At 44.2% G+C, this 22,181-nt stretch overlaps 1 protein-coding gene and 1 long non-coding RNA gene across 2 annotated transcripts in view; one reads left to right on the top strand and one right to left on the bottom strand.

Moving 5' to 3' along the window:
- LOC143988991 (uncharacterized) overlaps positions 1 to 12,966 on the bottom strand; it is a 35,125-nt gene extending 22,159 nt beyond the window's left edge. The window contains exon 1 of the long non-coding RNA XR_013276952.1: positions 12,844 to 12,966. This is a non-coding gene — a long non-coding RNA (uncharacterized LOC143988991). The remainder of the gene's footprint in view (positions 1 to 12,843) is intronic.
- The window catches only part of LOC143988990 (G-protein coupled receptor family C group 6 member A-like), a 68,408-nt gene that overhangs the window by 17,109 nt on the left and 29,118 nt on the right, over positions 1 to 22,181 (top strand). The gene's annotated exons all lie outside the window — the stretch shown is intronic.

The following is a 22,181-nucleotide window of genomic DNA, read 5'->3' as shown; positions in this document are numbered from 1 at the left end:
TTCATTGACATACCAGACCCCCTTTCTCCACTCTCCATCCTGACAGATCCCCACCCCCCTCGCAGCCCGCAGCTGCGGGGGATGAGGGGGTGGAGGAGGAAGACACAGCAGGGGGATGTGGACACACGGAGAGGGACACGGCGCTGGAGGAAGACACTGAGGACAGTAGGGGATGATCGGTGCGACGTAGACAGCTGGGAGCACCGATCACCCCGCATGGCTTTTCAGGTGAAAGCAGCGGGAGGGAAAGAAGCAGATGATGAAAAGCCAGGTATGGGGGGGATCGGTGCTCACAGCTATCCCATCACACCGATCAACCCCCACTTTTACTGGACATTGATGTGTGTATGAACTTATGACAGGGGGCTGTGAGCGCGCTCTGCTTTTACCCAGAACACGCTCTACCTCTCCTGCATGCTCTGACCAAAGGGAGTGTAGAGGTGGGCGGGGAGTCTGCTGACATCATGACCCCGCCCACCAAGCGCAGATAACAGACCCGTCCACTGAATCTGCTGTTTTTGGGGGCTTCAAACTGCTAAACAGGACACATTTGACAGGTAAGGATACATGCAGGAGACATGTATATCCTTATAGTTCAGCACTATGGCAGTACTTTATAATTAATGAGAGTGTAGCTCTGTATCTGTAACTGTATTCCATAAGGAGGGGAAAGATGGGACGTTGTGTTCTAGCTATAGGCCAATATCGTTGCTAAACGCAGATACAAAATTATTTGCCAAAATATTGGCAGGCATGATGAAGGCCCTGATGAGCTCACTGGTACACCCGGACCAGGTGGGGTTCATTCCAGGAAGGGTGGGAAGGGACAATGGGGTGAGAACTTTGCTTCTGCTGTTGCGGATGAAGAAAATGGGGGTCCCAGGCCTACTTCTGTCGACGGATGCCCAGAACAGCCTTCAACAGGGTAGACTGGAGAGTCATGTTCCAGACCTTAGAAACAATGGGAGTTGGACCAAAAATAGTCCAGCAGATTAACACATTATATTATAATCCTATAACAACTATAAAGATAAATAGTACATCGTCCCCTCCTTTAGAGATGAAAAATGGGACGAGACAAGGGTGCCCATTATCATTCCTTTTATATGAGCTATCCTTAGAGCCACTACTTTCCATGATCCAAAATTACCAAGAGATAACCGGAATTAAGGTTGGAAATGAGGAACATAAATTGGCAGCATTCGCGTATGACATATTGTTTTAAATAAGTAAACCAAGTAACACATTGCCCAAATTAATAAAGGTCATAAAACATTACGGTGAATTGTCAAACTTTAAAATCAACTAAGCCATATCTGAGGTCTTAAATATTAACGTATGTAAATCCGAAGAACGGAAGCTTCAAAAGGAATGTAAATTCCCTTGGCGAAAAGAACTAAAATATTTAGGAATAAAGTTGTCAAATTCACTGAAGAAGATATATATATTAAACTACATCCCACTGTTGGACGAAATTAAAACTGAAAGTAAAAGACTGGTAAATAGACCGATCTCATGGTTAGAATGCAATAACACTTTAAAGATGTTTATTTTACCAAAGGTCTTTTATAAATTCCAGATGATGCCTATAGCATTACCTAATCTTTATCTAACAAAGCTTAAATCCTTAATAATGAATTTTGTTTGGAAAAATAAAAAACCAAGAGTCTCCTTCTTAATATTGAAACAGGAAAAAAAAAAACGAGCAGGGCTAGCAGTCCCAGATATCCAAAAATATTATAAGGCAATAGTGCTGTCGAGAATAGTCGAATGGAGAGAATAAATTAGAGAAAAGGTGGGTTAACTTAGAAGACACGGATAGCAAGGCACAATTGAGCAAGATCGTGTGGAACCCTCCAAATTATAGGACACTCAATCTAAATACAAATGAATTTACACGTAATGCACTTAAGATTTGGGATGGGGTGTATAAACAAATAAATGGGCACTATAATTCACCATTAATAGCACTGAAAGAGAATGAATACTTTGCACCAGGAAGAAAGGTTATAGGGGGGGGAACTGGATGAAAAAAAGAAAGGGCACAAGTAAGAGATATAATAAAAGAAGGGAAAATAGTATCATATCACAGCTTAAAACACAATAGGGAATTAATGTTGATTGACGAGTGGCGGTACCTCCAACTGGCCCACTTCATCAAGCGTTTACCCCAAACAATAAGATCTGAGGATGAGCTGACTTCGTTGGAGCGGCTCTGTACCACAGATAAACCTAAAGGTATCTAGGTTATATAGACTTTTTCTGGAGGTAGACGGGCTGGGGATTCTGCTATTTGTCAAGAAATGGGAAAGGGAATTGGGAACACAGATTGATAAAACAACAATAGGAAAAATATTCCAATTAACACACAGGTCGCCATCCGACAGTAAAACCGCCAAAATTAATTATAAATGTCTAGCTAAATGGTATGCTACTCCAGATAAGATTAGCAAATTCCAACAGGACAAATCAGGGGACTGTTGGCCAGGCTGCAAAGAGGTAGGAACAATGGCACACCTATGGTGGAGTTGTCCTAAAATTACAAAATATTGGAAAAAGATTCTATATTATGTAAAAGAAGTTACTAAAACAGTAATTGCAGAAGATCCGTGGATAGTATTGTTCCATGGTATAGAAGGAGGTGTAAAAAAATATCAAGTGTCATTAATACCACACCTTTTAAATGCAGCAAAAATACCAATTCCTAAGAGATGGCAGGAAGTGGAGTGTCCAACAATTTGGGAGTGGATAGATGCAGTGGAAGAAACATATATCATGGAAAACCTAAGTGATAGTAATGGAGATAAGAGAGCCGCAATAATAAACAAATGGAAAAGTTGGAGAGAGTTTAAAAAAACATGGAGCTATGCAGAACAAGTAAGAGCTTAAGATCTAGAAGGGAAATAGGAATAGACTAGGAATGGAAACAACATTTTAAGTAAAGCAGTAATTGTTAAGCGAGGGATGGGGGGGGGGGGATTTAAAGGTTGAAGTTTGCTATATGAATGTTTTTTAAGCACTTTTCTAAATTAAGATGGAATTGCACATAAAAGGAATGCATAAGAGCAAATGATATATGCTACGATGATGTGAAGACGAGAAGGGACAAAAATGAACGGAAAGTTGATTCAAGTCCCTCTAGAGAAATCGCTGAAGTGGCAAAAAAAGAAAAAAAAATAATAATAATAATTGACAAGAGTGTGTTCATATCCACTTTAATCCCTTGTAGGCCTGTCACTAACAACCATGCACCCAAATTTGATACAACTAATTTCCCATAGTAAGGTATGAATTGCAGTTTGCTTACTATCCACAAATCTTTTTTTAAACTTAAAAATCCTGATTCACTATTTTGATCCCTAATTTTTAGATACTGCAAAAGACCAGGGACCAACAGTCATGCATGTTCAGAACTGCTTAAAACACAGATCTACACCATTTAATTGTTTGGCCAAAAAAAATACTCAACTGTTTTACAATGTTTGTATGCTTTCACTTCTAGCCACATGGTTAGCTATTTGTATATTTGTAGTTAGGAGTGAAATTTAGGCTTGTTGATATCATTGGTTCAATGTGAATCCTGCAGGTTCAAGATTCACAGTCCCGGTGAATAAATGTGCAGATTTGCATATGAGAATTTTCTTAAACCATGTCTGGCCTTTGAACTATGACAAGCACGCTCAGAAGAGCCTGAAAAGCAATAAAAATAAATTTCTAGAAAAAAAAAGGAAAGCCAATAAGGGTACTTATCTCCTTTACTATTAAGCTGCACAGCAAAGCTGTGTAAGTGTATTGAAAGCTGCTGTAAGGAAAGGATAGAGAAAACTGACAAACTGCACAAGGATACTGTACTTTAATTCTTGTTTGGCAGTCTACCCCTTTGCTGCTTTTTCAGGGTATTTTTGTGGTTAATTTCAGATCAATGCTCATTTTTGGTTTTATTTTGTCCATAGCAAGGCATTTTTTCAGCAAGGCTATATATATATATATATGTGCTAAAAGAGCAGAATTCACTTGGTACTAAACATCTGTTCATAGAGTTGGTTTTTATACTAGGTTAATATGGCCTCTTTTAAGGTTAAAACTCTTTTTTTTTTTGTTTCTAACCTTTTCTGAAAAATATAAATAATTATATATATATATATATGTGCTAAAAGAGCAGAATTCACTTGGTACTAAACATCTGTTCATAGAGTTGGTTTTTATACTAGGTTTATACTAGGTTAATATGGCCTCTTTTAAGGTTAAAACTCTTTTTTTTTTTGTTTCTAACCTTTTCTAAAAAATATAAATAATTCTGTCCGATACTTTTGTAGCAGGGAGCTGGCTATCTTACCTGAAGTATCAGAAGACACTCTGCAACCTTGTTGCCATGAGACTGTTTCCCTCTAGTGCCTGCTAAGACTCTGTGTCATCACATCCTGTCAGCAGAGTGCTCACCACTAGGGAGCAAAGCATAAAGGGAATTGTAGTTCCAGGACTTAAGTTTCACATTCAGATTGAACTGTATGGAACTACAAGAGCCAACATGCTTTGGAGAAGAGGAATTAAAGGCTCCATCTTGCTTTGCTGAGGGATTTTAAGACAACACAAGGCAAGGGAAGAGATTAGACCTAGGGGAGAGGGTCTGCCTCCCAGATCAGTCCACCATATGATTTAAGGCATCCACAGCCAGTCGGGACATCCAGCCTGTGAGAGGGGGATCTCAGGTACATATCAAGATGCACCTGCACCAACGATGTGAAGCATTCCAGTGTGAAGTGACCAGTCGGTTCACTAGAAGATCCTGCCTGTTCCAGGACGTTCGTTTGGGCTTTGGCCGCAGGATTGGGTGAGAGGGCTTTTGCCCATTTGCAGGAAACAAGGACACTGCACACAGACAGAATTACATGGACACTGTATACAGACATCCTTGCTGTTAGTCATCTTGCTGACACTTGTATTGCCACAGGGCTAAAGGATAAGGCCATTCATTCACAGAGACATTGTATTAGGGATGAGCTCGATGTTTGAGTCGAACATAAGTTTGACTTGAATATCCGGTGTTCGCCCATTCGCCAAATTTAGAATAGTATAAGGTGTTTGTGAGAAATTTGAGTGCCCGTGGAACGCCTGATAATGAACTGCGAGACCGTCAATGCACTGCGAGATCACAGTGCATTGATGGCAGCTGACCTGCATGCTTTGGCCAATCACAGCACACTCTGAGTCCACACCCCACACTATATAAGGCTCCTTAAAAATAGCGGCCGTACAAAATGTCATGAATGAGAGCAGCAAAATTGCATTTCTAAAGAAAGAAATGTAATTTTAAACTGCTCGCGGCTGTAATATATTTCTGGATCCTGACAATACCGATAAAAATCATTGTCCCCCTTACTCATTCACCCAAATAAGTGTCAAAAAGTAAAAATGACAGGAGACAGTTTTGGACAAGTCCTTTATTTAAAAAAAAAAAGTGCCCCAATGATATCCATCCATCTTCAATCACAGTGCTGACGGCCCCTTGAAAAAAACCGGAAATACTCCGCCTCCATGGGAGGCGTCCCACTGACTGCAGCCTTTTCATGATGACAGCTGAAGGAGGGACCACCTAGTGATGTAAACGAGTGACCCTACCCCTATCTTGTCACATGACCTTAAGGGTCTGGTATGGATTTTGGGGGGGCCCACCATTTTTTTTACATTTTGGCACGGGGCTCCCCTTACTATTCATGCCAGACCCAGAGGGCCTGGTAATGGACTGGGGGGGACCCACACCATTTTTTTCAATGATTTTTATCTATATTGCCGGGATCTGACAACACATTACAGCCGCAGGCAGTTTTAAATTACATTTTTGGAATTTTTCTGTGGTACTGTTATGAACATGGGAAAGATGTGCTACTTTATAGGCAGACTAAGGAGACCTCCCAGACACAATATTTAAAGGAATATTTCATTTTTATTGTTTCACTTTAAGCATTATTAAAATCACTGCTGAAAAAACAGCAGTTTTTTAAAACTTTTTTTTTGCATTGATACATGTCTCCTGGGGTAGAACCCAGGCCCCCAAACACTTTTTATGGCAATAACTTGCATATAATCCTTTAAAATTAGCACTTTCGATTTTTTACCTTTGTGTCCCATAAACTTTAATGGTGTTCGTGTGAATTGTTTGCCTGTTTGCATGTTCTGCTGTGAACAGAACCGGGGGGTGTTCAACTCATCCACTATTTACAGACACAATTGTTCTTTCACCTTGCTGAGGAAGATCCTGCATTCCTTACTTGATAATCTGGGCCAGTTGTGTTGTTTGCCCTTGCTTTCCAGGAGTTTAAGTGCACCAATAAGAGTCAGGGCCGTCTTTAATATTGATTGGATCCTGGGCAAAACTTTTCTTGGGGCCCCCCCTCATACAGTTTTGCTCTCCACCTGCTCTGAGACATACAACAAATAGCAGCTAGACTCAAAATCAGTTTACTGAATCAGATCAGGCAGCTATTGCGATTGGTTGCCAGAGGTTACAGTGTATCATTACCGCTCACTGACTGGTTGCTAGAGGTTACGGTGTATCATTACCCCTCACTGACTGCTTGCTAGAGGTTACAGCACACATTGTGGCTCACTGACTAATAGCTAGTGGTTACAGCACATGATTTGTGCTTGTTGCTTGGTTGCTAGAGATTACTGTGGATATGACCTCAGGGGGGCATGATATACATATCAATGACGCCGGCCGGCACTATTTACATATGAATGCCGGTAACTGGCATGTAAACACAGGGTCTGCAGATGAGTCATCTGTACACAACAATAGGGCAGAGCTGGGCAGCATTAGTAGCAACACTTCACACTGAGATATCAGGACACAGCACGGGACTAAACCCTCAAGGGATGAGGGAATATAAACCAGGATAGTTGGTAAGTATGAGGCAGCTGCTTTGGGCCCCACAACAATGACAGGGCCCAGGGCAGCTGCCCCTTTTGCCCTGCCTTAAAAACGTCCCTGGCTAGTTGAAAATACAAAGCCTCATCTTTCTCCAAAAGGTCTGAAGCTACTAGTGCCATATGGGCCCGCACACACATACTACTGTACAGTATCTCACAAAAGGGAGTACACCCCTCACATTTTTGTAAATATTTTATTATATCTTTTCATGTGAAGAAATAACCCTTTGCTACACTGTAAAGTAGTGAGTGTACAGCTTGTGACCTCCCACCCCTTCAACTTTTGAAGCAATCCTGGCAGCACTCATTCATCTATTTCCCAAAGACAACCTCTGGATATGATGCTGAGCATGTGCACTCAACTTCTTTGGTCGACCATGGTGAGGCCTATTCTGAGTGGAAAAAAATCCGACGGATTTTGTTGTCGGAATGTCCAACAGTGTGTACAAGGGCTTATACAAGCTGTACACTCACTACTTTACATTGTAGCAAAGTGTCCTTTCTTCAGCGTTGACACATGAATAAATATAATAACGTTTTTAAAAAAATGTGAATGGTGTACTCACTTTTGTGAGATACTGATATGCAGTGGGTGTGCGGGATAGTTTATCAGGGAAGTCAAGCAATTACATAGTGAATTGAATACAGTACAGTGTTTGTCGTTGGGCCTGTGGTGTCAGGAGTAGGGATGAGCTTGGTGTTTGAGTCGAACGCACATTCGACTCAAACACTGACTGTTCGCCCGTTCGGCGAATACCGAAAGTTATGGGCCATTCGTGCCAAATTTGTGTGGTGCTCATGGCCCACAATGCACTGCATCATTGCAGTGCATTGCTGGCTCATGATTGGCCAAGCATGCACTGTGACCCCGCATGCTTGGCCAATCACAGCGCAGGCAGCGAGGAGAGCCATAATTGGCCACAAGAAGAATGCCTGTGGCCAATTATAGCTCAGGGGGTTTAGTACACGCCCCACAGTATATAAGGCCGCCAGTGTGGCAGCCTTGTGTAGTGTGTTCCGGCGTGCAGGGATAGAAGGATAGGCAGGGATAGTGTGTTCTTTTCTCAGGCATCTGCAGGAGTTAAAGTGGGTATTGTGTGCCTCCAGCACAGTATACACCTGTAGCTACCCATTATTGCTGGTGTTCTCTAATACAGGCATCTGCAGGAGTTAAAGTGGGTGTTGTGTGCCTCCAGCACAGTATACACCTGTAGCTACCCATTATTGCTGGTGTCCTCTAATACAGGCATCTGCAGGAGTTAAAGTGGGTGTTGTGTGCCTCCTGCGCAGTATACACCTGAATCTACCCTTTATTGCTGGTGTTCTCTAATACAGGCATCTGCAGGAGTTAAAGTGGGTGTTGTGTGCCTTCAGTGCAGTATACACCTGTATCTACCCTTTATTGCTGGTGTTCTCTTAGCCCTTGTACACACGGTCGGAGATTCCGACGGAATGTGTCCGATCGAACCATATTGTTGGATAATCCGACCGTGTGTGATCTCCATCAGACTGTTTCCGTCGGAATATCCGACGGACCAAGTTTTCCAACTTGTCTATAAAATTTTCCGACAACATGCTCCGATCGGACCTTGTCAGATCATGTGTAGAGAATTCCGATCGGACAAAGTGCCACGCATGCTCAGATCAAATTCCTACACCAAAGCTATTGGTTAGTAGCGTGAACGTAGTCCCGTCATAACGAAATAACGTCATCACGTTCTGAACGATCGGATTTTCCGACAACTTTGTCCGACCGTGTGTATGCAACAGTTTCAGACAAAATCCGTCGGAAAAAATCCGACGGATTTGGTTGTCGGAATGTCCGACCGTGTGTACAAGGGCTAATACAGGCATCTGCAGGAGTTAAAGTGGGTGTTGTGTGCCTCCAGCACAGTATACACCTGAATCTACATTTTATTTCTGGTGTTCTCTAATACAGGCATCTGCAGGAGTTAAAATGGGTGTTTTATGCCTCCAGCACAGTATACACCTATATCTACCCTTTATTGCTGGTGTTCTCTAATACAGGCATCTGCAGGAGTTAAAGTGGGTGTTGTGTGCCTCCAGCGCAGTATACACCCGAATCTACCCTTTATTGCTGGTGTTCTCTAATACAGGCATCTGCAGGAGTTAAAGTGGGTGTTGTGTGCCTCCAGCACAGTATACACCTGTAGCTTCCCTTTATTGCTGGTGTTCTCTAATACAGACATTTGCAGCATTTACAGTGGGTGTTGTGTGCCTCCAGCACAGTATACACTACCCAATTGCTGGTTTTCCCATCTCCTTGCAAGCCATTACTATGTCTGGAAGGCCAAAAAGGAGGGGCAGACAGTCACAAGCCAATAAAAGAGGGCCAGCAGGCTCTGTGTCTAGAGACAACAGTGCTGGTCATGGACGCGGTGCATCGTCATCAGCACGTGGCCATGGGACATGCTTGTCCTTATTTTCGGCAGCTGGACTTGTTGAGCCGCATCATGCCAAAGACTTGTAGAGTGGATGACCAAGCCCTCCTCATCCTCCCCATCCTCTCTCACCCAGGCTCAGGGTACTAGCAAAGCAGCTGCCAACGCGTCTTCTTCCCTCGTCTCAATGTCATCAGTCACTCCTTCCCTAGACCCACCATGTCCTCCTGAGGAGTCCCCCGAACTGTTTGAGCAGAGTGTTGGGTACATGCTCCAGGAGGATGCCCAGCGTTTTGAAGGCTCTGATGATGATACCCAGCTAGAGGAAGGCAGTAGCGTGAGCGCAGAGAGAGGGGATGCTCAAGAAGGACAGCAATCTTCTGTCATATTCCACCAGCTGCAGCATACTGCCAGGTTTGCTCCAGTGATGAAGAGGGAGGGGATGACTCCACGTGGGTGCCTGAGAGGAGAGAGGAGGAGGAGGCACATCTCCAATGAGGCAGGATGCCCTCCGAGGGGCCAGCTTAGGGGCAGCCCACCATCTGAATCACACCGCAGAGCTCCGCCTGTGCAGGGCGTTGCCTCTGCATGTTATTCCAAAAGTTCTTTGGTGTGGGCCTTTTTTGAGACCAGTGCATTAGATTGCACCTCTGCTATTTGCAACATATGTCTCAAGCTTATCTCGCGTGGCCAAAACATCAGCCGCTTGGGCACCACATGCTTGACCAGACATATGTTGACCTGCCATGCAGCTTGTTGGCAATCGTACCTTAAAGACCCACACCAAAGAACAAAGCGGACCTCTCCTTGCTCCTCATCATTTGGGATCTCCAACCCCACTAGACCTTCAGTCCTCTCTGAAACCTGCACTGAGAGGAATGAAGGTGTTGAATTAGGTGTGTCACAGCCAAGTACTTGTGGGAACTCTGCTAGCAGTACACCGATGTCTGATTGTAGCAGGTAAATGTCCCTGCCCCAGCTGCTGGACCGTCGAAAGCAGTTCACTCCCAGCCATCCACATGCCGAAAGGTTGAATGCTAGCTTGGCTAAATTGCTAGCACTTCAACTTCTGTCTTTTCAGTTGGTAGACTCTGCCCTCTTCCGTGAGTTTGTGCAATGTGCGGTTCCTCAGTGGCAGGTCCCCAAACGCCACTTTTTCTCACGGAAGCCGATTCCAGCTCTCTACTGGCATGTGGAAGGAAATGTCCATGCCTCGCTGGACAGGGCAGTCAGCGATAAGGTGCATATTAGTGCTTACTCATGGTCCAGCAGGCATGGACAGGGACGTTACCTATCTGTCACGGCCCATTGGGTCACTCTTCTGGCAGCTGGGAAGGATGCAGGACAAGCTGCAGTAGTGTTGGAGGTTGTTCCTCCACCACGCCTCCAAAATGCTACTACTGGTTGTGACACACCTCTTTCCTCCACCCCCTCCTCTTCTTCTTCCTCCATGGCCTCTTCCAGTGCTTTGTCCTCAGAACCAGCGGTGCTCCATAGGCGTTCAAGGGGCTATGCAAGTACACAGGCAAAAAGATGCCATGCGCTGGTTTATTTGGGGGACAGGAGCCACACTGGGGCAGATATTTTGTCAGCTCTGCAGGGGCAGGCCGAGAGGTGGTTGACGCCACGCGAGCGTAAGCCAGGAATGGTGGTTTGCGACAAAGACACCAACCTCCTCTCCGACCCCTCCAACAGGGACAACTGACCCATGTGCCCTCTGTGGCTCACGTCCTTAACCTGGGGGTGTAGCGGTTCTTGGGCAGGTACCCGAACTTACAGGATGTCCTGAGGCAGGCCAGGAAAGTCTGTGTGCATTTCCGCTGATCATTTAATGCCAGCGCTCAGCTGGCTGAGCTCCAAAAGGAGTTGAACCTGCCCAAAAACCATCTTATATGTGACATGCCCACCAGGTGGAATTCAACGTTGGCCATGCTGCAGCGGCTGCACACGCAGCAGAGGGCCATCAATGAGTACCTGTGCGACTACGGCACCAGGACAGGGTCAGGGGAGCTTGTTTTTTTCCACCACGCCAGTGGGGCATGATCAGGGATGCATGCACTGTCCTGTCACCATTTGAGGAAGCCACGAGGATGGTGAGCAGTGACAGTGCATGCATCAGTGACACTGTACCTCTTGTCCACCTGTTGGAGCACACGCTCCGTGGAATAATGGACAGGGCACTTGAGGCAAAATAGAGGCAGGAAGAGGAGGACTTCCTTGCCTCTCATCCAGACAGTGTTCCTGCTGTCCCACCCATCACACAGGAAGAGGACAAGGGGGAGGAGGAGTAGGAGGAGTAGGAGTAGGATTGTGTCAGCATGGAGGTGGAGCCTGGCACTCAGTATCAGAAGCAGCAGCAGCAGTCTTTTAGGGATGATTTACAGTCCTAAGAAACCTGTGGACTTGTACGTGGCTGGGAGGAGGTGGCTGCGGATCATGTTGTCCTTAGTGACCCAGAGGACTCCGCACAGAATGCCTCAGCTAACCTACGCTGCTAGTCTCCCTGATCCTGCAAAGCCTGCGGAAGAATCCTCTTATTCTTTGGATCAAGGAAAGGGACCATTACTGGCTAGCCACTCTCCATGGTACAAGGGCAAGGTTGCAGACATTAACTTGCCATCGCAGAGGGAGCAGCGGATGAGACATCTCCGGGAGGCCTTGCAGAAAGGTCTGTGCAATGCGTTTAGTAACAGAGATAGTGCAGCACTAAAATATCCTAATAAAATTCCTCAACAAATGAGAGACGAAATAAAATTAAAAGTTTTATAAAGAGGGAGCTTAAATAGCAACGGACAACAGTGATGAGTTCCTCTGTGTTGATACAAGCTCACATAGATATCTCTAAAGTGTCAACAAACTCAGTGATTCCACCACCAGACAGCCCAGCCACTCACCTCAAGGAATGGACCCCTGATTTAACAGATAGGTCAAGCAGACATTTTCCACTTCCAGTGGACCCACATCAAGATTCCAATGGCCCAGGTCGATTAAACTCGGCTTCCTGATTAGCGTTGTAGTATTTCCAAAGTGCAGTATCATAAAATCAAAAAAATATATATAGTGCAGACCGTATGGATAAAACACGGAATTTATTAAAATGAACAGGTACTCACATATAGAGCACTAAAGCCTAGTGCTGGTTTGTAAACATCGACAGAAAATTCCATAAGGTAAAAAATGCGATAAGATGGTTGCAGTGACGTTCCAGGGTCCTGCCGTACGTGTATCGTCCTGAGCGGGACTTCATCAGCAGATATAGAGGCCCTTGCAACCATTTACTAATTTATAACCCCCCTAATTAGTGTCACCTGCTGGGTTCACCTGAGTACAAGCTCATTAACCAATCACAGGTCGGCACTCTCAGGTCATTTAAATACTTCCCTTCTATATACCAATATTATTCCCCATAGCATTATATTCACGGTCTCATGAGGATAGTGCAGCAAAAAATGGTCAAAATTGGAAGTATAAGCTAGTGCAATAATTTGCTATAATTGCTTTTCTTACTTACATTTTATTCAACCTTAGCAATCCACAAACGCTGTGTGTATCAAAATCGCTGTCGTCATGTGATACAGTCACATGACCAGAAAAGGTCACATGATAAGACTCCGTCATGTGACTACAGTGCTCAGCCAATGACTATTATCCTCGCTGCAACATCAGCGTCATTGCAAGCATGACGCGACAAGGTGCAGCCAATGGATAGGCTCGCGGTCATGTGACAAAGAACGGTCACATGACCTGAACGATTCCCACGACACCTCCGTCTACAGCACCGCCAGCGTCACTCCACACGAGACGCAACAGAATGCCATGCAAGGCGGCCGCCCAATCAGTATGCACAATCGCCTCCACCCCCACAGTAATAGCCACACCCCCTAAGGCCTGCCATAGGGACATATAAAAAACGGGGATGGACGTCATCCAGGTACAATGCAACAAGGTGCAAAAATACACCAACAGGCAGAGACTCCCCACAGCGCAACACAGAAAGGGGCACATCCCACCCACAGCACCCCGTTAAAATGCACAGAAAGGGAGGCAGATGAACAAAAACTCATCATATACCTAACCCTCCCAAACTAAGAGATCTTATTATATTAACTATCACAAACAGCATGTGCATTCAAGGTGAGCACAACACCACCTAGTGGAAACAAATGGGCAAATAAATGCACCCATCTGTCAACATCCATTCATTGCTGGGAATCACTTCCTCAAGAAATCATACAATGTAGTGCCTATAAAAATTTATTTTTTAGAGAACGTTTTCCGTACCCCAATTGGAAATTCAAACAAAATTTGAATTACAAAACCATCACAACATTTTTTTTATAATTTTTTATTTTTTTTTATATAAAATAAAATATAATTTTAATTCGAAACCTGGTGTCACTGCAACCTCCTTTTACAGCATAAATAAATTTATACATACATTAACGATCAAATATAAAACATTTTGTGCATGCATTAACGATCAGATATAAAACAGTTCAAGTCAAACTCCATGTTAAGTCCCGTTAGGACCCCCACCTGGGTCTCATAGACCCAGAAAGACTCTAGGCGGCTCAACTGCCGTATGAAGTTACCCCCCCCCCAGTGGCGGGTAATCTTCTCAACACCCCAGAATTTTTATTTTGCCAGATTTTTATCATGGAACAGCTTAAAATGCTTAGAAACATTATGTGTAATCTCTCCTTTTTTAATGTTGTTAATGTGTTCTCCTATTCGAACATGCAATGGTCTTCAAGTTCTTCCCACATATTGGAGGCCACATTTGCATTCCATCATGTAAACCACTCCAGATGTGGAGCAAGTGATCAAATCTTTAATCTGATACTTTTTTTGGTCGCAGTTGCTATGAACTCTTTCTTTTTCCTCATGTTGCTCTTAACTTTCCTACAAGGCGGTCATTGCCCGCACGCATAGAAACCAGTTAGGAGATTAAAAATCCTGTTTTCATGTAGGATAGGTGGATCAACTACTCCAGGGGCGAGTCTATCACGAAGGGACGGAGCTTTTTTATAAACAAATTGGGGAAACTCAGACAAATCTGGTCCCAATATTTTGTCCTGTTTAAGAATGGACCAATATTTTCGCACAATTTTTTCAAATTGTTTATGCTGCACATTATAATCAAGCACCATTCTGATATTACTAGAGATATTTGTTTTGTCTCTGGGGCCATCAGATACCAATAGGCCCCTATCCATTTTCTGAACAGCTTCCATATCTTTTTTTATGCTAGAATTATCATCCCCTTTCTGTGCAAAATGGGCTGACAAGACCTGAGCCTGAGAGAGATAATCAGATTCATACGTACAATTGCGTCTTATACGTACAAATTGTCCCTTTGGGATATTGCAACAACCACTGTTTGTGGTGGCAGCTCCCAAGGGGGATGTATGCATTATGGTCAGTAGGTTTGAAATGATTGATTGTTTTGATATTATGCCCATCTTTTGTGAAATCTAGATCTAAAAAGATTATTCGATCTACACTTACATTCCAAGATAGAACTATATTTCTGTAATTACAGTTTAGTCTATCCATAAAACATTCCAAATTAGATTTTTCTCCCTCCCAAATCATAACGATATCATCAATATAACGTTGATAACAAATGAGCTCGGGGGGGGGGGGGGGTCTGTTTTTAAAGAGAACATCTTCCTCCCAGTTAGCCATGAATAGATTGGCGACACTGGGAGCAAAACGAGCCCCCATAGCGACACCTCTTGTTTGTAAATAAAACTGCCTGCCATGCCAGAAATAGTTCTTAGATAGGCAGAACTCCAAACAGTCTAAAATAAAGTTCTTATGCCTCCTTGACAGTTCTGAAAATGCCCATTTGACTGCAGTCAAAGCATCTTCATAGCATATAAGGAGCTCACGTCTCCAGTAATGAGAAAACTAGATGGAGAGATTGTGAGGGCTTCTAGAATTTGAATCACGTTTGGTGTCTTCCAGAAAAGATCTAGTCTTGACTACCATAGGTTGAAGAAAAACATAGATATAACGACCCAGTCTCGATGAGACTGAGTCAATCCTATTTACAATCAGTCGGCCAGGAGGGTTTACACTATCCTTATGTATTTTTGGAAGGAAGTAAATTACCGGGGTGACGTAAAAAAGAGGATCTAAATATGATGCTTCTTTGGAATTCAAAACACCAATATGTTTACCACGGGCTATCAGGGAATGTAATTCATTTTAAAATTACATCATGGGGGTCGTTGTTAAGTTTCACATAAGTTTTATGATCTTGGAGTAAATTCTCCATCTCATTATTGTAATATGATTTGCTCAGCACAACCAAACCCCCTCTCTTGTCAGCAGGTCGTATCACTAGATCCTTATGTGCGGACAAAGATTTAATACCCTTCTTGATAAACTCTGGGTCTTTGACCTTACGAATCTTCAAAATTTCCAGGTCCTTACTGACCATGTTTTTGAAGACTTCTATATGTTTAGAATCTAAGTTTGGAGGGTTAAATACTGACTTATTCTGAAAAGTGGAATGTAAACTTGATGACACTGTTTTGTCAGATTCCATCCTACCCATAGTGTTGGATAGATGGTATTTTTTGATATTTAGGTTCCTGACATACTTTTTTAAACTAATATATGTCTGAAATGTATTTAAATTGCGAACAGGGGCATATTTGAGACCTTTGTCTAAAACTTTAATCTAATTTTCATCCAGGGTTACCCCTCTCAAGTTATAGATCCCTGCACCTACTGGGGTTTAACTTTTTTGAAATCGATTGCCTCCTCTCCTACCTCTCCGAGTTTTCTTTTCTGTATTGGTGCATTGTTTGGATTGGGAGTTAGGGGGGCCATATTTGCCCTTCCCCCTGGATTGGGGGGGACACAAAGGGCCCCTCTCCCCATACCTCTCTGTGCCCTGGGAAAATCCCCACCTCTTTGTGGACCAGTCTGTAATGGTGCAAAACGGTTCTGAAGGGGCAGGGGGTTAGGATAGGGGTGCCTCCATCTCCCTCTGTTATTATACATATTAAAAGGTCCCATGTTGTTTTGTTGTTCATTATAACCAACACCTGAGATCTCATTATGTAAACCCCAACCAGAACTACCCCCATAACCATAATTCCCATAGGGTCCTGAGTCCTCCTGTGGGGGATTCCATGGGTATTGTCTGTATGATGATTCAAAAATACCTCCCTGGCGTAATTGCCCTCCTTTACGCTTGCCTCTCTTATTCTGTACTACCCCATACCTCCCTCCATTGAGCAGGGTTTCAGTACCAGGGTGATCAAAGGGGAAACCGAATTCGGTGTCTTCACAACTCATAGCCAGTGGTGTATGAGGAGGGTTAGAATTAGCAGGGCCATGTGCTTTTGAGGTTTTTGTTATATTAGCCTTCAGTGTCCAGCAGCCATTTTTTAGTCCACAGCTCCAAGGTATGATCGGTTCCAGCAACCATCGCTGATGGCTTTGTAACCGATCACAGGGTGCGCCTGTCCACCGACTCGGTCGATCGACCGACCTTCATAAAGATGAATCAGTCTTGGATCATCACCAGCTACCAAGCACCTGAAGCTGATGTAACTGAATAATTTTTCCTGAAATGTCACATCCTTTCAAGACTGCCTATGCTAATGCTGAGTGACTGTCCTGTTATGTTGGCTGACTATCCTCTTCCTACTCAATGATCCCGCTGATAGCTTGGAAGAACATTTTTGGTTCTGGGTGACGCCACCAGCCCAATTTTTCAGCCCCTGTTTAACAGGGGCGTGTAATTACAAGTTTGGATGCAATGCTTTGCAGCAGGGCTTATTCCTGCACTCCAACTAGAGTATATGGGAGAGGTTTCAGTGTCGTGCCACCAGCAAGCAGTGCCTAAGGCCCAATTTTCCAGCCCTTGTTTAACAGGGGCATGTAATTACAATTCTTGATATAATATTTCCCAGCAGGGCCCATTCCTGCACCCACCCAGCACCCACCAAGAGTCACTTTGAGGGCTTATAGCATTGTGACAACACCAACACCTTAGGCCCACATTTCTGCAGAGCATATAGGGCAGGCCCCTACTTTCAAACATCCAACTTACAAACGTCTACTACTTGCAAACGGAAGGAGACAACAGAAATTGAGATGAAAAAAGACGGATGGCCAAAAAAATTTATACAGGGGTGATAAGCATTCCCTATGTTTTCCAAAAAGCTGAAAAATAGATTTTTTGACTGGAGTTACACTTTAAAAATGTACCAGTTCAAAATTACAAACAGATTCTACTTAACACAACAAACCTATACAGTCCCTGTCTTGTTTGCACTGCCTGTATACTGCTGTTCTGAGTATATAGGGCCTGGGGTCCCCACGCCTTTCCTTTTTTTTATTTGGGTACGGGGGTTCCCCTTAATATCCATACAAGACCCAAAGGGGCTGGTAATGGGCAGGGGGGCTACCTATGCCATTTTTTTTCTCAATGATTTTCATCCGTATTGCCAGAACCAGACATGACATTAAAACCGCAAGCAGTTTTAAATTACTTTTTTTCCATTAAATGTCATTTTGTGCAGGGAGTGTTCTAAACACGGGAAACACTTGCCACTTCACAGGCATACTATAGACACCCCCCCCCCCCCCCGGCACCAAATTTTGAAGGAATGTTTCACTTTTTTTTTTCACTTTAATCGTCATTAACCACTTCCCGACCGCCGCACGACGATGTACGTCGACAGAATGGCACGGGCAGGCATAAGGGCTTACATGTACGTCCTTGCCTGCCCGCGGGTGGGGGGCCCGATCGGGCCCCCGCCCGGTGCCTGCGGCGGTCGGTATTCGTTCGGGAGCGATCCCGGACGAGGGGACGGCCATTCATTCATGGCCACCCCCTCGCGATCGCTCCCGACGAATGAAAATGCTCCGTGACATCACTTCCTCTCCTGTAATGTAAACACAGGAGAGGAAGTGATGTATTCTCTCCTCCGTGTCGGTATTTTTCGTTCCGACACCGAGGAGAGAGGATCGGTGAGTTGCACCAACACGACACTACACAGTAGAACATGCCAGGCACACTCACACCCCCCCGATCACCCCCCCAATTACCCCTGCCCCCCAGTCACAGTGACACCAATGTCATTTTTTTTTTTTTTTTGCATTGGTGTCATTTGTGACTGTAATAACTGTTAGGGCAGTTAGGGTTAGCCCCCTTTAGTTCTAATGCACCCCCTAACCCCCCCAATAAAGGTTTAACCCCGTGATCACCCCCCGTCGCCAGTGTCACTAAGGCTGGGTTCACATTGCAGCGGTTTATGAGAACGAATGTGATTCGCACCGCACTGCAGTGCAAATCACATCCGATCTCTGTGCGATTCGAGTTCAGCCATACAGATAGTATGGCTGAATTCGCATTGCACCCGCCGCACCCGCCGCAAATTCGCACGGGACCCTTTTTTTGGCCCGCAGCAGAATCGGATCGCATGGGTGTTCACACCATGCGATCCGAGTTTGCAGATCGCACTGCGATATGCGAACTGATCTGGGGGTGTCATTAACATTTCACTGACACTCCCAGCAGTTCGCATAGGGCAGTGTGAACTGCCGCCGGGAGGCATGCGATGCGGGAACCCGCCGCGGATTCGTGGCGTTCCCGCATCGCTCCAGTGTGAACCCAGCCTAATAAGCGATCATTTTTCTGATCGCTGTATTAGTGTCACAGGTGACGCTAGTTAGGCAGGTAGGTATTTAGGTTCGGCGCAGCTTTTTATAGCGCCAGGGACCCCCATATACTACCGCATAAAGCCCCCTGATTGCCCCCTAGTTAACCCTTTCACCAGTGATCACCATATAACTGTTACAGGTGACGCTGGTTGGTTAGTTATTTTTTTATAGTTTCAGGGCACCCGCCATTTATTACCTAATAAAGGTTTAACCCCCTGATCACCTGGCGGGTGTCATTTGTGACTGTAATAACTGTTAGGGCAGTTAGGGTTAGCCCCCTTTAGTTCTAAGTTACCCCCCTAACCCCCCCAATAAAGGTTTAACCCCGTGATCACCCCCCGTCGCCAGTGTCACTAAGGCTGGGTTCACATTGCAGCGGTTTATGAGAACGGATGTGATTCGCACCACACTGCAGTGCAAATCACATCCGATCTCTGTGCGATTCGAGTTCAGCCATACAGATAGTATGGCTGAATTCGTGTCGCACCCGCCGCACCCGCCGCAAACTCGCACGGGACCCTTTTTTTGGTCCGCAGCAGAATCGGATCGCATGGGTGTTCACACCATGCGATCCGAGTTTGCAGATCGCACTGCGATATGCGAACTGATCTGGGGGTGTCATTAACATTTCACTGACACTCCCAGCAGTTCGCATAGGGCAGTGTGAACTGCCGCCGGGAGGCATGTGATGCGGGAACCCGCCGCGGATTCGTGGCGTTCCCGCATCGCTCCAGTGTAAACCCAGCCTAATAAGCGATCGTTTTTCTGATCGCTGTATTAGTGTCACAGGTGACGCTAGTTAGGCAGGTAGGTATTTAGGTTCGCCGCAGCTTTTTATAGCGCCAGGGACCCCCATATACTACCGCATAAAGCCCCCTGATTGCCCCCTAGTTAACCCTTTCACCAGTGATCACCATATAACTGTTACAGGTGACGCTGGTTGGTTAGTTATTTTTTTATAGTTTCAGGGCACCCGCCATTTATTACCTAGTCTCACTAGTGTACCCCTAAATTTAGGGGTGTCTACTTTCCAAAATGGGGTCATTTGGGGGGGGGTTTGTGCCATCTTGGCATTTTATGGCCTTCAAAACTGTAACGCCCTTAGAAAGCCTGAAGGCGGTGCTTGGTTTTCAGGGCCCCGTACGCGGCTAGGCTCCCAAAAAGTCCCACATATGTGGTATCCCCGTACTCAGGAGAAGCAGCAGAATTTATTTTGGGGTGTCATTTCACATATGCCCATGGCATGCGTGAGCAATATATCATTTAGTGACAACTTTGTGAAAAAAAAAAAAAATTAAAGTTTGTAATTTTCCCGCAACTTGTGGCAAAATATAAAATATTCCATGGACTCAAAATGCCTCTCAGCAAATAGCTTGGGGTGTCTACTTTCTAAAATGGGGTCATTTGTGGGGGTTTTGTGCCATCTTGGCATTTTATGGCCTTCAAAACTGTAATAGGTAGTGAGAAGTGAAATCAAAAATTTACGCCCTTAGAAAGCCTGAAGGCGGTGCTTGGTTTTCAGGGCCCCGTACGCGGCTAGGCTCCCAAAAAGTCCCACATATGTGGTATCCCCGTACTCAAGAGAAGCAGCAGAATTTATTTTGGGGTGTCATTTCACATATGTCCATAGCATGTGTGAGCAATATATCATTTAGTGACAACTTTGTGAAAAAAAAAAAAAAATTAAAGTTTGTAATTTTCCCTGCAACTTGTGGCAAAATATAAAATATTCCATGGACTCAAAATGCCTCTCAGCAAATAGCTTGGGGTGTCTACTTTCTAAAATGGGGTCATTTGTGGGGGTTTTGTGCCATCTTGGCATTTTATGGCCTTCAAAACTGTAATAGGTAGTGAGAAGTGAAATCAAAAATTTACGCCCCTTAGAAAGCCTGAAGACGGTGCTTGGTTTTCGGGGCCCCGTACGCGGCTAGGCTCCCAAAAAGTCCCACATATGTGGTATCCCCGTACTCAGGAGAAGCAGCAGAATTTATTTTGGGGTGTCATTTCACATATGCCCATAGCATGTGTGAGCAATATATCATTTAGTGACAACTTTGTGTAAAAAAACAAAAAAAAAAATATTCAATGGGCTCAACATGCCACTTATCAATTTCCTTAGGGGGTCTACTTTCCAAAATGGGGTCATTTGGGGGGGTTTTGTACTGCCCTGCTATTTTAGCACCTCAAGAAATGAGATAGGCAGTCGTAAACTAAAAGCTGCGTAAATTCCAGAAAACGTACCTTAGTTTGTAGATGTGACAACTTTTGCGCAAACCAATAAATATACAGTTATTGACTTTTTTTTTACCAAAGACATGTGGCTGAATACATTTTGGCCTAAATGTATGACTAAAATTGAGTTTATTGGATATTTCTAATAACAAAAAGTAGAAAATATCATTTTTTTTCAAAATTTGCGGTCTTTTTACGTTTATATCGCAAAAAATAAAAATCAACAACATTGCATGACCGCGCAATTACCAGTTAAAGCAGCGCAGTGCCAAATTGTAAAAAGACCTCTGGTCATTTACCAGCAAAATGGTCCGGTCCGAAAGTGGTTAAAATCAGTGCTCCCGAAAAAATGGCAGTTTAAAAAAAATAAATTGGCATTGACCCATGTCCCCTGGGGCAGGAGCCGGGTCCCCAAACCCTTTTCAGGACAATATCTTGCATATTAGCCATTAAAATTAGCACTTTTTATTTTGAACGTTTGAGTCCCATAGACTTCAATGGGTTTCAAAAGTTTGCACGAATTTTCGGTCCGTTCGAAAGTTCTGGTGCAAACCGAACCAGGGGGTGTTCGGCTCATCCCTAGTCAGGAGACAAAAGAGAGATCTGACATAAAGAGGGTCAGTCTTCTGCTCTCCTCCTGCCTGGACTCAGAGCCAAATTTGAGTAGAGGTAACCAATCCAACATAAAGTGTCATATTGTGATTTATTTGCCATTTAAGTGTGCCTCTGCTCTTGGGGACATTCTCAGGTTTGGAATCCCCTGAAAGCAGCCTGAATATAGTATTGAACTATATTGTTCTTAATCTCAGTTATTGCTCTCCAGTTGATTACTTGAAAATATACTGTTACTGTCTGTTATATTTCCATAGAAATATTGCAGTAAAGACAATTCCTATGTTTTTTCATTACGTGTGTGTTTCTCTTTGG

This window comes from Lithobates pipiens, unplaced genomic scaffold (genome assembly GCF_037356315.1).
Source record: "Lithobates pipiens isolate NorthernLeopardFrog02 unplaced genomic scaffold, aLitPip1_a1.2 Scaffold_18, whole genome shotgun sequence".
Classification (NCBI taxonomy): Eukaryota; Metazoa; Chordata; class Amphibia; order Anura; family Ranidae; genus Lithobates; species Lithobates pipiens.
Note: the sequence above shows the minus strand (reverse complement) of the source record. Positions and strands in the feature narration are given on the sequence as shown.